The sequence below is a fragment of the Mustela lutreola genome, chromosome Y (assembly GCF_030435805.1).
Source record: "Mustela lutreola isolate mMusLut2 chromosome Y, mMusLut2.pri, whole genome shotgun sequence".
Taxonomy (NCBI): Eukaryota; Metazoa; Chordata; class Mammalia; order Carnivora; family Mustelidae; genus Mustela; species Mustela lutreola.
Genome location: NC_081309.1, coordinates 4,540,219 through 4,555,369, shown reverse-complemented (window position 1 = coordinate 4,555,369; position 15,151 = coordinate 4,540,219).

Here is a 15,151-nt window from a genome sequence, read left to right as displayed (position 1 = left end):
ATGGTTAGTTCCAGCCACTGAGAGGCCTTCCTTGAGGACAGAACTCACGCTGAGGGTCACAATGTGTGTTAATGCCTTCTAAGCGCTCAAGCATGGGCGGGAATCATGGTCCACACTGTTGCTCCTACACTGAACATTGGGCTCCATGCCAACCACATGTATTCTTGCCATGGGGAAGTAGTAGTTCTGATTTTTTTTTTTTTTTCATCTCTTTCACCGCTGGGCCGTGATTGGAGTTAAGGTCTAGGTTGTGTAGTCTGAAAACCGAGCTTGGGAAGAGATGACGACTTAAGTCCATGACAGGTCCGACGTGCTCAGTGTGGAGCCAGCTCGCTGAGTGTTGGTCGGGAGGTTCAGGCCTAGGCTGCGTCAGACCAGGCATTAGTTTTCAGGGTATATTGTATAATTGGGGGAGAGTCGAGTGCCGTGCAGCTTGATCCTCATTTAGCCTTTCTGGGTAGCCCCAAGGGCAACGTTTTTCTTCTGGAGGGCAGGCAGACTGCTGCTTTGTGGCTCCGGAATTCCCAAACTGGATGCCCTTTGGGCAAGGAGTGTGAGGACGGATGAATGAGAACACAAGTTAGGCGTAGGTTTCGGGACGAGGGCACGGCAGGCACTCTCTGCACATCTGAATCGGGACTTCGTACATCTGAAGTCAGGGAGAGGTTCAGACCTAGGCTCAGGTTGGAGTTTCTGTCCATTTTGGCCCTTTCTTGAAGGGGGCAGCATCTCGAAGCCATGGAGGTTTACCCAGGAGGGGAGTTGGGATATGCTCCAAGCCACAAGGATTTGTTCTGATCAACAATTGAGATCTGTTGGATCGCTCCAGGATGTTTCATAAGGAACGACAGCAAAGCAGGGATCGAAGGATGGAACCCTGGGCAGACTGTATCGATTCTAACTGTCTCCGAGTTAATAGACAGTTTTGATATGCTAGCTCTAGGGGAGCAACGGAAGGGGCTGAGCTGAAATGGACTCTACTGCGGATGGGACCTATTGTGGGTTTGTGTGCATAGAGACCCTGGCACGGAACTGTGACACACGGACCCTGAATGCTTCTCCTAACCAGAGGTTTTGCGTCATCTCCAAAAGACAAGTTTCCCATGTGGAGACTAGATTTGATCTGATTGGTGCCTCAGGAAAGCCCCACATGCTGATATTGGAAACCAGGCCTCTGAGGAGAGATAGCAGGAAACCAAAACAATGGACCCCATTAGGGCCTAGGGCCCTGACCCGTTCAATCTCCTTCTCTGGGGACATCCATCTACAGTATGAGTGGAGATGGATGCTCAGCTGGTTCCAGGCAGCCCTTGTTTGTCCTGGGCGTCTATACTATGGGGATGGCCTTGGGGACTTTGGAGGTTTCTCCGAGTTTGTATGATTGTGGTCAATGGAAGGGGCAGAATTCCCGTGGAGTTGAGAGGCACAGACCTGATGTGTGGCTCCAGGGTCCCCAGGCTGGAGGGTGTGGAAGCCAGGAATGTGGGGCTAGAAGTCTGAAAACACACACTCGGCTTGTTTTGGGGACGTAGGTACGGCAGTCCCGATCTACAGACCGTGAGGGGAACTCTTTGGGATAGGAAGAAAGAGCGAGTGTGAGGCGCTTATTCAGGCTTTTGTCTCTGGATTTTGTGTCAGCGATGGGCGTGGAATGTCGGGGAGGCCTCATGGGCCATGGATGAGTCTTCCTCTCTGTGGATTTGGCCCGATCCCAATTTGGGGGTCAATCTGTGGGATGGGAGGAGTCCTTTCAGTTTGGTTACTTCATTCTAAAGCAGAGCACTGGGGAGGGGCGAAAGGACAACACGAACTATGGTTAAAAATTGGGGCCTAGGGGCATGGCAAGCCCAATATGCCGTCTCTTGGTCCAGCCACTGAGAGACCTTACTTGGGGACTGGGCTCACGCTGAGGGTCACAATGTGTATCTGTGACCAACGCGGCCCTCAAGCATGGCGGGGTCAAAGAGCCACACTCCTATCAACTACGCTGAACGTTGGGCAACACGCCAACCACAAGATTTCTTGCCATGGGGAAGGATTTCTGATTTCTGCCTCATGTTCAACCCTGGGCAGTGATTGGAGAAAACGTCTAGGTTCTGAAGCCTGAAAACCGAAGTTGGGAAGAGATGACGACCTAAGGCTTTGGCAGGTCCGATGTGTTCAGTGTGAGTCCATCTGGCTGGGTGTGGGTCGGGAGGTCCAGGCTCAGGCTGTGACAGAAAGGGCATGAGTGCCCAGGGCATCCTGTAGGATTGGGGTACAGTCAAGTGGCGAAAAGTTTGATCCTCCTTTGGGGCTTCTGGTTAGCCCCAGAGGGCAATGTTTTTTCTTCTGGACAGCAGGCAGAGGGCTGCATTGTAGTTCTGGAATTGCCAAACTGGAGGGCTTGTGGGCCAGGAGTTGAGGACAGAAGTCTGAGAACACAAGCAACCTTAGGTTTCTGGGCGAGGGCATGGCAGGTACGCTCTGCAGAGCTGAAACGAGATCTCGTGCATCTGAAATCAGGTGAGGATCTGACGAACGCTCAGGTTGGAGTTTCTGTCCCTTATGGCCCTCTTCATGAAGAGGTGGTGGATCACGAGGCCATGGAATTTTTCCCACGATGGGAGCTGTGAGATGCTCCAAACCGTAAAGATTCTTCTGCAGGGCGATTGAGACCTGTTGGTTGGCTCCAGGACTCCCCATACGGATCGATTCCGAGTAGGGTTCTAAGGATGGATGGCTGGGAAGCCCGACTCTCATTCCTCTTGTGTCCTAGTGGCAAGACAGGTTAGATCTGCTGGATCTGGGGGAGAAACTGAGAGGGTTGAGTTGAAATGGACTCTCTTGTGGATGGGTCCTAATGTGGGTTTGTGTCCATGGAGAACTTGGAATGAGGCAGTGGCACAGGGTCCCTGAAGGGTTCTCCTAACCAGAGGCTTTGACACAGCTCCAAAGTGCATGATTCCCACGTGGAGACGAGATTTGTACTGATGGGTGCCTCAAGAAACAGCCATATGCTGCTATTGGAATCCAGGCCTCTGGGGAGAGATGCCTAGACTACAAAGCAATGGATCCGATTAGGATCTAGGGGCCTGCTCATTCCAATTTACCTCTGGGGACATCTGTCCACGGGTCTAAGTGCAGGTAGATGCTCAGCTGGTGTCAGACCGCCCTTGTTTTTCCTGGGCAGTCAACACTATTGGGATGGCCCCGGGCACTTTGGAGGTTTATCATCCTATCTCTAGGTTTGTGGCCAATGGAATGGGCAGAATTCCCAGGTACAGTCCTCAGGTTTGGCTCCAAGAACCTGTGCCTGTAGGTTTTTTGGGCCAGGGCTGTGGGGACAGTTGTCTGAAAACACAAACCCGGCTTAGGTTTCGGGTCGTAGGTATTGCAGACTGATCTACAGACCGTGAGGAGAACTCTTCAGGATATGAACAAGGGGGCGAGTGTGAGACGCTTGCTCAAGATTTTGTCTCTGGATATTGTGTCACTGATGGCCGTGGAATGTCCGGGTGGCCTCAGGGGCCATGGACGAGTCTTCCTCTCTGGGCATTTGGCCCGCTCCCAAGAGTTTGGGGTTATTCTTTGAGATGGGAGGAGTCCGTTTTGTTTTGTTTTTACCTCAGTTGTCCCACCAAAAGAGAGTTTCCAGGGCAGAGCCCTGGGGAGGGGCGACTGGACAACCAGAAAGCTGGTTAAAACTTGGGGCCTAGGGGCATGGCAAGCCCATTATGACGTCTAATGATCCAGCCACTGAGAGGACTTACTAGAGGACAGGACTCACGCTGAGGGTCACAATGCGTGTTTGTGCCCTCTTCGTACTCAAGCATGGGCCGTGCCTCATGGTGAACGCTGGTTTCTCCTACACTGAACGTGGGACAACATGCCAACCACAAGGTTTCTTGCCATAGGGAAGGAGGAGTTCTGATTTCTGCATCACATTCACCCCTTGGCGGGCTGTGGAGTTAAGGTCTATGTCCTGAAGCCTGAGAAGCTAGGTTGGGAATAGATGACGAGCTAAGGCCATGGCGGGTCTGTTGTGCTCAGTGTGCGGTCAGCTGTCTGGGTGTTGGTCAGGAAGTCCGGGCTCAGGCTGTGTCAGACAGTGTATTAGTGCCCAGATGTGTCGATATAATTTGTGTACAGAAGGGTGCCGTGTAGGTCTATCCTCATTTCGGGTGTCTGGGAAGCTCCATAGGGCACCATTTTGCTTTTTATCTGGAGGGCAGGCAGACTGCTGCCTTGTGGGTCCAGAATTGCCAAACGTGAGGTCTTGGGGGCCAGGAGTGTGAGGACGGACATTGGAGAACAGAAGTTTCACATAGGTTTAAGGGCGAGGGCAAGGCCGGCACAGTCTGCAGAGCTGCATCGAGATGTCGTGCATCTGAATTCAGGCCGAGGATCAGACGTTGGCTCAGGTTGGAGTTCCTGTCCATGATTTCCCCTTCAGAAAGGGGGTGGGGGCTTCAGAAAGCCATCACGGTTTTCCCACGTTGGGAGTGGTGAGATGCTCCAAAAGGCAAGGATTCCTTCTGCAGGACATGTGAGACCTTTTGGATGGGTCCAGGACGTTCCATATGGAAGGACGCCAGAGCAGTGTTCTAAGGGCGGAGCCCTGGGCAAGCCGCCTCGCATCTCAATCGTCTCCTAGCGACAAGACAGGTTCTATCTGCTGGCTCTGGCGGAGCAACCGAGAAGCCAGAGTTGAAATGGACTCTCCTGCGGATGGATCCTAATGTGGGTTTGTGTCCATGGAGACCTTGGAAAGGGGTGGTGGCACCGGTCCCTGAAGGATTCTCCTAACCGGAAGTTTTGACACAGTTCCAGCCTGCTATTTTCCCATGTCGAGACAAGAATTGCCTCCGGAAACCCCCGCATGCTGGTATTTGAAAACATGCCTCTGAGGAGAGATGCCTGGAAACCAAAGCAATGGATCCGATTACGGCCTAGGGACCTGTGAGGTTCAATCTACTACCCTGGTGACATCCAACTACGGTATGAGTGGAGGTAGATGCTCAGCTGTTGTCAGACGCCCTTGTTTGTCCCGGGCGGCCTACACAATTGGGATGGCCTCAGGGAATGTGGAGGTTTCTCCTAATTTGGAGGCGTGTGGTCAAGTGAATGGGCAGAATTCCAGTGGAGTGGGCAGGCACAGACCTGATGTGTGGCTCCAGCGGCCCCAGCCTGGAGGGTGTGTGGGCCAGGAGCGTGGGGATAGAAGTCTGAAAACACTAACGCGGCTTACGTTTGGGGACATAAGTATGGCAGGCCCGATCTACAGGCCCTGAGGAGAACTCTTCGGGATATGAAGAAAGAGTGAGTGTGAGGCATTTATTCAGGCTTTTGTCTCTGGATTTTGTGTCAACAATGGCCGTGGAATGACGAGGAGGCCTCATGGGCCAAGGACAAGTCTTCCTCTCTGTGGATTTGGCACGAACCCAATTGTTTTGGGTCCATCTTGGGGATGGGAGGAGTCCTTTCAGTTTGGTTACCTCAGGTGTCCCACCAAAAGAGGGATTTCAAAGCAGAGCCCTGGGGAGGGGCGAATGGACAAACCGAACTATGGTTAGTTCCAGCCACTGAGAGGCCTTCCTTGAGGACAGAACTCACGCTGAGGGTCACAATGTGTGTTAATGCCTTCTAAGCGCTCAAGCATGGGCGGGAATCATGGTCCACACTGTTGCTCCTACACTGAACATTGGGCTCCATGCCAACCACATGTATTCTTGCCATGGGGAAGTAGTAGTTCTGATTTTTTTTTTTTTTTTTTCTTCTCTTTCACCGCTGGGCCGTGATTGGAGTTAAGGTCTAGGTTGTGTAGTCTGAAAACCGAGCTTGGGAAGAGATGACGACTTAAGTCCATGACAGGTCCGACGTGCTCAGTGTGGAGCCAGCTCGCTGAGTGTTGGTCGGGAGGTTCAGGCCTAGGCTGCGTCAGACCAGGCATTAGTTTTCAGGGTATATTGTATAATTGGGGGAGAGTCGAGTGCCGTGCAGCTTGATCCTCATTTAGCGTTTCTGGGTAGCCCCAAGGGCAACGTTTTTCTTCTGGAGGGCAGGCAGAGTGCTGCTTTGTGGCTCCGGAATTCCCAAACTGGATGCCCTTTGGGCAAGGAGTGTGAGGATGGAAGAATGAGAACACAAGTTAGGCGTAGGTTTCGGGACGAGGGCACGGCAGGCACTCTCTGCACATCTGAATCGGGACTTCGTACATCTGAAGTCAGGGAGAGGTTCAGACCTAGGCTCAGGTTGGAGTTTCTGTCCATTTTGGCCCTTTCTTGAAGGGGGCAGCATCTCGAAGCCATGGAGGTTTACCCAGGAGGGGAGTTGGGATATGCTCCAAGCCACAAGGATTTGTTCTGATCAACAATTGAGATCTGTTGGATCGCTCCAGGATGTTTCATAAGGAACGACAGCAAAGCAGGGATCGAAGGATGGAACCCTGGGCAGACTGTATCGATTCTAACTGTCTCCCAGTTAATAGACAGTTTTGATATGCTAGCTCTAGGGGAGCAACGGAAGGGGCTGAGCTGAAATGGACTCTACTGCGGATGGGACCTATTGTGGATTTGTGTGCATAGAGACCCTGGCACGGAGCTGTGACACACGGACCCTAAATGCTTCTCCTAACCAGAGGTTTTGCGTCATCTCCAAAAGACAAGTTTCCCATGTGGAGACTAGATTTGATCTGATTGGTGCCTCAGGAAAGCCTCACATGCTGATATTGGAAACCAGGCCTCTGATGAGAGATAGCAGGAAACCAAAACAATGGACCCCATTAGGGCCTAGGGCCCTGACCCGTTCAATCTCCTTCTCTGGGGACATCCATCTACAGTATGAGTGGAGATGGATGCTCAGCTGGTTCCAGGCAGCCCTTGTTTGTCCTGGGCGTTCTATACTATGGGGATGGCCTTGGGGACTTTGGAGGTTTCTCCGAGTTTGTATGATTGTGGTCAATGGAAGGGGCAGAATTCCCGTGGAGTTGAGAGGCACAGACCTGATGTGTGGCTCCAGGGTCCCCAGGCTGGAGGGTGTGGAAGCCAGGAATGTGGGGCTAGAAGTCTGAAAACACACACTCGGCTTGTTTTGGGGACGTAGGTACGGCAGTCCCGATCTACAGACCGTGAGGGGAACTCTTTGGGATAGGAAGAAAGAGCGAGTGTGAGGCGCTTATTCAGGCTTTTGTCTCTGGATTTTGTGTCAGCGATGGGCGTGGAATGTCGGGGAGGCCTCATGGGCCATGGATGAGTCTTCCTCTCTGTGGATTTGGCCTGATCCCAATTTGGGGTCAATCTGTGGGATGGGAGGAGTCCTTTCAGTTTGGTTACCTCATTCTAAAGCAGAGCACTGGGGAGGGGCGAATGGACAACACGAACTATGGTTAAAAATTGGGGCCTAGGGGCATGGCAAGCCCAATATGCCGTCTCTTGGTCCAGCCACTGAGACACCTTACTTTGGGACTGGGCTCACGCTGAGGGTCACAATGCGTATCTGTGACCAACGCGGCCCTCAAGCATGGCGGGGTCAAAGGGCCACACTGCTATCAACTACGCTGAACGTTGGGCAACATGCCAACCACAAGATTTCTTGCCATGGGGAAGGATTTCAGATTTCTGCCTCATGTTCAACCCTGGGCAGTGATTGGAGAAAACGTCTAGGTTCTGAAGCCTGAAAACCGAAGTTGGGAAGAGATGACGACCTAAGGCTTTGGCAGGTCCGATGTGTTCAGTGTGAGTCCAGCTGGCTGGGTGTGGGTCGGGAGGTCCAGGCTCAGGCTGTGACAGAAAGGGAATGAGTGCCCAGGGCATCCTGTAGGATTGGGGTACAGTCAAGTGGCGAAAAGTTTGATCCTCCTTTGGGGCTTCTGGTTAGCCCCAGAGGGCAATGTTTTTTCTTCTGGACGGCAGGCAGAGGGCTGCATTGTAGTTCTGGAATTGCCAAACTGGAGGGCTTCTGGGCCAGGAGTTGAGGACAGAAGTCTGAGAACACAAGCAACCTTAGGTTTCTGGGCGAGGGCATGGCAGGTACGCTCTGCAGAGCTGAAACGAGATCTCGTGCATCTGAAATCAGGTGAGGATCTGACGAACGCTCAGGTTGGAGTTTCTGTCCCTTATGGCCCTCTTCATGAAGAGGTGGTGGATCACGAGGCCATGGAATTTTTCCCACGATGGGAGTTGTGAGATGCTCCAAACCGTAAAGATTCTTCTGCAGGGCGATTGAGACCTGTTGGTTGGCTCCAGGACTTCCCATACGGATCGATTCCGAGTAGGGTTCTAAGGATGGATGGCTGGGAAGCCCGACTCTCATTCCTCTTGTGTCCTAGTGGCAAGACAGGTTAGATCTGCTGGATCTGGGGGAGAAACTGAGAGGGTTGAGTTGAAATGGACTCTCTTGTGGATGGGTCCTAATGTGGGTTTGTGTCCATGGAGAACTTGGAATGAGGCAGTGGCACAGGGTCCCTGAAGGGTTCTCCTAACCAGAGGCTTTGACACAGCTCCAACGTGCATGATTCCCACGTGGAGACGAGATTTGTTCTGATGGGTGCCTCAAGAAACAGCCATATGCTGCTATTGGAATCCAGGCCTCTGGGGAGAGATGCCTAGACAACAAAGCAATGGATCCGATTAGGATCTAGGGGCCTGCTCATTCCAATTTACCTCTGGGGACATCTGTCCACGGGTCTAAGTGCAGGTAGATGCTCAGCTGGTGTCAGACCGCCCTTGTTTTTCCTGGGCAGTCTACACTATTGGGATGGCCCCGGGCACTTTGGAGGTTTATCATCCTATCTCTAGGTTTGTGGCCAATGGAATGGGCAGAATTCCCAGGTACAGTCCTCAGGTTTGGCTCCAAGAACCTGTGCCTGTAGGTTTTGTGGGCCAGTTGTCTGAAAACACAAACCAGGCTTAGGTTTCGGGTCGTAGGTATTGCAGGACTGATCTACAGACCGTGAGGAGAACTCTTCAGGATATGAACAAGGGGGCGAGTGTGAGACGCTTGCTCAAGATTTTGTCTCTGGATATTGTGTCACTGATGGCCGTGGAATGTCCGGGTGGCCTCAGGGAACATGGACGAGTCTTCCTCTCTGGGCATTTGGCCCGCTCCCAAGAGTTTGGGGTTATTCTTTGAGATGGGAGGAGTCCGTTTTGTTTTGTTTTTACCTCAGTTGTCCCACCAAAAGAGAGTTTCCAGGGCAGAGCCCTGGGGAGGGGCGACTGGACAACCAGAAAGCTGGTTAAAAATTGGGGCCAAGGGGCATGGCAAGCCCATTATGACGACTAATGGTCCAGCCACTGAGAGGACTTACTAGAGGACAGGACTCACGCTGAGGGTCACCATGCGTGTTTGTGCCCTCTTCGTACTCAAGCATGGGCCGGGCCTCATGGTGAACGCTGGTTTCTCCTACACTGAACGTGGGACAACATGCCAACCACAAGGTTTCTTGCCATAGGGAAGGAGGATTTCTGATTTCTGCATCACATTAACCCCTTGGCGGGGTGTGGAGTTAAGGTCTATGTCCTGAAGCCTGAGAAGCTAGGTTGGGAATAGATGACGAGCTAAGGCCATGGCGGGTCTGTTGTTCTCAGTGTGCGGTCAGCTGTCTGGGTGTTGGTCAGGAAGTCCGGGCTCAGGCTGTGTCAGACAGTGTATTAGTGCCCAGATGTGTCGATATAATTTGTGTACAGAAGGGGGCCGTGTAGTTCTATCCTCATTTCGGGTGTCTGGGAAGCTCCATAGGGCACCATTTTGCTTTTTATCTGGAGGGCAGGCAGACTGCTGCCTTGCGGGTCCAGAATTGCCAAACGTGAGGTCTTGGGGGCCAGGAGTGTGAGGACGGACATTGGAGAACAGAAGTTTCACATAGGTTAAGGGCGAGGGCAAGGCCGGCACACTCGGCAGAGCTGCATCGAGATGTCGTGCATCTGAATTCAGGGCGAGGATCAGATGTTGGCTCAGGTTGGAGTTCCTGTCCATGATTTCCCCTTCAGAAAGGGGGTGGGGGCTTCAGAAAGCCATCACGGTTTTCCCACGTTGGGAGTGGTGAGATGCTCCAAAAGGCAAGGATTCCTTCTGCAGGACATGTGAGACCTTTTGGATGGGTCCAGGACGATCCATATGGAAGGACGCCAGAGCAGGGTTCTGAGGGCTGAGCCCTGGGAAAGCCGCCTTGCATCTCAATCGTCTCCTAGCGACAAGACAGGTTCTATCTGCTGGCTCTGGCGGAGCAACCGAGAAGCCAGAGTTGAAATGGACTCTCCTGCGGATGGATCCTAATGTGGGTTTGTGTCCATGGAGACCTTGGAAAGGGGTGGTGGCACCGGGCCCTGCACGATTCTCCTAACCGGAAGTTTTGACACAGTTCCAGCCTGCCATTTTCCCATGTCGAGACAAGATTTGCCTCCGGATACCCCCGCATGCTGGTATTTGAAATCATGCCTCTGAGGAGAGATGCCTAGAAACCAAAGCAATGGATCCAATTACGGCCTAGGGACCTGTGAGGTTGAATCTACTACCCTGGTGACATCCAACTACGGTATGAGTGGAGGTAGATGCTCAGCTGTTGTCAGACGCCCTTGTTTGTCCCGGGCGGCCTACACAATTGGGATGGCCTCAGGGACTGTGGAGGTTTCTCCTAATTTGGAGGCGTGTGGTCAAGTGAATGGGCAGAATTCCAGTGGAGTGTGCAGGCACAGACTGGATGTGTGGCTCCAGCGGCCCCAGCCTGGAGGGTGTGTGGGCCAGGAGCGTGGGGATAGATGTCTGAAAACACTAACGCGGCTTACGTTTGGGGACATAAGTATGGCAGGCCCGATCTACAGGCCCTGAGGAGAACTCTTCGGGATATGAAGAAAGAGTGAGTGTGAGGCATTCATTCAGGCTTTTGTCTCTGGATTTTGTGTCAACAATGGCCGTGGAATGACGAGGAGGCCTCATGGGCCATGGACAAGTCTTCCGCTCTGTGGATTTGGCACGAACCCAATTGTTTTGGGTCCATCTTGGGGATGGGAGGAGTCCTTTCAGTTTCGTTACCTCAGGTGTCCCACCAAAAGAGGGATTTCAAAGCAGAGCCCTGGGGAGGGGCGAATGGACAAACCGAACTATGGTTAGTTCCAGCCACTGAGAGGCCTTCCGTGAGGACAGAACTCACGCTGAGGGTCACAATGTGTGTTTATGCCTTCTAAGCGCTCAAGCATGGGCGGGAATCATGGTCCACACTATTGCTCCTACACTGAACGTTGGGCTCCATCCAACCACATGTATTCTTTCCATTGGGAAGTAGTAGTTCTGATTTTTTTTTTTCATCTCTTTCACCGCTGGGCCGTGATTGGAGTTAAGTTCTAGGTTGTGTAGTCTGTAAACCGAGCTTGGGAAGAGATGACGACTTAAGTCCATGACAGGTCCGACGTGCTCAGTGTGGAGCCAGCTCGCTGAGTGTTGGTCGGGAGGTTCAGGCCTAGGCTGCGTCAGACCAGGCATTAGTTTTCAGGGTATATTGTATAATTGGGGGAGAGTCGAGTGCCGTGCAGCTTGATCCTCATTTAGCGTTTCTGGGTAGCCCAAGGGCAACGTTTTTCTTCTGGAGGGCAGGCAGAGTGCTGCTTTGTGGCTCCGGAATTCCCAAACTGGATGCCCTTTGGGCAAGGAGTGTGAGGACGGAAGAATGAGAACACAAGTTAGGCGTAGGTTTCGGGACGAGGGCAAGGCAGGCACTCTCTGCACATCTGAATCCGGACTTCGTCCATCTGAAGTCAGGGAGAGGTTCAGACCTAGGCTCAGGTTGGTGTTTCTGTCCATTCTCGCCCTTTCTTCAAGGGGGCAGCATCTCGAAGCCATGGAGGTTTACCCAGGAGGGGAGTTGGGATATGCTCCAAGCCACAAGGATTTGTTCTGATCAAAAATTGAGATCTGTTGGATCGCTCCAGGATGTTTCATAAGGAACGACAGCAAAGCAGGGATGGAAGGATGGAACCCTGGGCAGACTGTATCGATTCTAACTGTCTCCCAGTTAATAGACAGTTTTGATATGCTAGCTCTCGGGGAGCAATGGAAGGGGCTGAGCTGAAATGGACTCTACTGCGGATGGGACCTATTGTGGGTTTGTGGGCATAGAGACCCTGGCACGGAGCTGTGACACACGGACTCTGAATGCTTCTCCTAACCAGAGGTTTTGCGTCATCTCCAAAAGACAAGTTTCCCATGTAGAGACTAGATTTGATCTGATTGGTGCCTCAGGAAAGCCCCACATGCTGATATTGGAAACCAGGCCTCTGATGAGAGATAGCAGGAAACCAAAACAATGGACCCCTTTAGGGCCTAGGGCCCTGACCCGTTCAATCTCCTTCTCTGGGGACATCCATCTACAGTATGAGTGGAGATGGATGCTCAGCTGGTTCCAGGCAGCCCTGGTTTGTCCTGGGCGTTCTATACTATGGGGATGGCCTTGGGGACTTTGGAGGTTTCTCCGAGTTTGTATGATTGTGGTCAATGGAAGGGGCAGAATTCCCGTGGAGTTGAGAGACACAGACCTGATGTGTGGCTCCAGGGTCCCAAGGCTGGAGGGTGTGGAAGCCAGGAATGTGGGGCTAGAAGTCTGAAAACACACACTCGGCTTGTTTTGGCGACGTATGTACGGCAGTCCCGATCTACAGACCGTGAGGGGAACTCTTTGGGATAGGAAGAAAGAGCGAGTGTGAGGCGCTTATTCAGGCTTTTGTCTCTGGATTTTGTGTCAGCGATGGGCGTGGAATGTCGGGGAGGCCTCATGGGCCATGGATGAGTCTTCCTCTCTGTGGATTTGGCCCGATCCCAATTTGGGGGTCAATCTGTGGGATGGGAGGAGTCCTTTCAGTTTGGTTACCTCATTCTAAAGCAGAGCACTGGGGAGGGGCGAATGGACAACACGAACTATGGTTAAAAATTGGGGCCTAGGGGCATGGCAAGCCCAATATGCCGTCTCTTGGTCCAAACCACTGAGAGACCTTATTTGGGGACTGGGCTCACGCTGAGGGTCACAATGCGTATCTGTGACCAACGCGGCCCTCAAGCATGGCGGGGTCAAAGGGCCACACTGCTATCAACTACGCTGAACGTTGGGCAACACGCCAACCACAAGATTTCTTGCCATGGGGAAGGATTTCTGATTTCTGCCTCATGTTCAACCCTGGGCAGTGATTGGAGAAAACGTCTAGGTTCTGAAGCCTGAAAACCGAAGTTGGGAAGAGATGACGACCTAAGGCTTTGGCAGGTCCGATGTGTTCAGTGTGAGTCCAGCTGGCTGGGTGTGGGTCGGGAGGTCCAGGATCAGGCTGTGACAGAAAGGGCATGAGTGCCCAGGGCATCCTGTAGGATTGGGGTACAGTCAAGTGGCGAAAAGTTTGATCCTCCTTTGGGGCTTCTGGTTAGCCCCAGAGGGCAATGTTTTTTCTTCTGGATGGCAGGCAGAGGGCTGCATTGTAGTTCTGGAATTGCCAAACTGGAGGGCTTGTGGGCCAGGAGTTGAGGACAGAAGTCTGAGAACACAAGCAACCTTAGGTTTTGGGCGAGGGTATGGCAGGTACGCTCTGCAGAGCTGAAACGAGATCTCGTGCATCTGAAATCAGGGGAGGATCTGACGAACGCTCAGGTTGGAGTTTCTGTCCCTTATGGCCCTCTTCATGAAGAGGTGGTGGATCACGAGGCCATGGAATTTTTCCCACGATGGGAGTTGTGAGATGCTTCAAACCGTAAAGATTCTTCTGCAGGGCGATTGAGACCTGTTGGTTGGCTCCAGGAATTCCCATACGGATCGATTCCGAGTAGGGTTCTAAGGATGGATGGCTGGGAAGCCCGACTCTCATTCCTCTTGTGTCCTAGTGGCAAGACAGGTTAGATCTGCTGGATCTGGGGGAGAAACTGAGAGGGTTGAGTTGAAATGGACTCTCTTGTGGATGGGTCCTAATGTGGGTTTGTGTCCATGGAGAACTTGGAATGAGGCAGTGGCACAGGGTCCCTGAAGGGTTCTCCTAACCAGAGGCTTTGACACAGCTCCAACGTGCATGATTCCCACGTGGAGACAAGATTTGTTCTGATGGGTGCCTCAAGAAACAGCCATATGCTGCTATTGGAATCCAGGCCTCTGGGGAGAGATGCCTAGACAACAAAGCAATGGATCCGATTAGGATCTAGGGGCCTGCTCATTCCATTTACCTCTGGTGACATCTGTCCACGGGTCTAAGTGCAGGTAGAAGCTCAGCTGGTGTCTGACCGCCCTTGTTTTTCCTGGGCAGTCTACACTATTGGGATGGCCCCGGGCACTTTGGAGGTTTATCATCCTATCTCTAGGTTTGTGGCCAATGGAATGGGCAGAATTCCCAGGTACAATCCTCAGGTTTGGCTCCAAGAACCTGTGCCTGTAGGTTTTGTGGGCCAGTTGTCTGAAAACACAAACCCGGCTTAGGTTTCGGGTCGTAGGTATTGCAGGACTGATCTACAGACCGTGAGGAGAACTCTTCAGGATATGAACAAGGGGGCGAGTGTGAGACGCTTGCTCAAGATTTTGTCTCTGGATATTGTGTCACTGATGGCCGTGGAATGTCCGGGTGGCCTCAGGGGCCATGGACGAGTCTTCCTCTCTGGGCATTTGGCCCGCTCCCAAGAGTTTGGGGTTATTCTTTGAGATGGGAGGAGTCCGTTTTGTTTTGTTTTTACCTCAGTTGTCCCACCAAAAGAGAGTTTCCAGGGCAGAGCCCTGGGGAGGGGCGACTGGACAACCAGAAAGCTGGTTAAAACTTGGGGCCTAGGGTCATCGCAAGCCCATTATGACGTCTAATGGTCCAGCCACTGAGAGGACTTACTAGAGGGCAGGACTCACGCTGAGGGTCACCATGCGTGTTTGTGCCCTCTTCGTACTCAAGCATGGGCCGGGCCTCATGGTGAACGCTGGTTTCTCTTACACTGAACGTGGGACAACATGCCAACCACAAGGTTTCTTGCCATAGGGAAGGAGGAGTTCTGATTTCTGCATCACATTCACCCCTTGGCGGGGTGTGGAGTTAAGGTCTATGTCCTGAAGCCTGAGAAGCTAGGTTGGGAATAGATGACGAGCTAAGGCCATGGCGGGTCTGTTGTGCTCAGTGTGCGGTCAGCTGTCTGGGTGTTGGTCAGGAAGTCCGGGCTCAGGCTGTGTCAG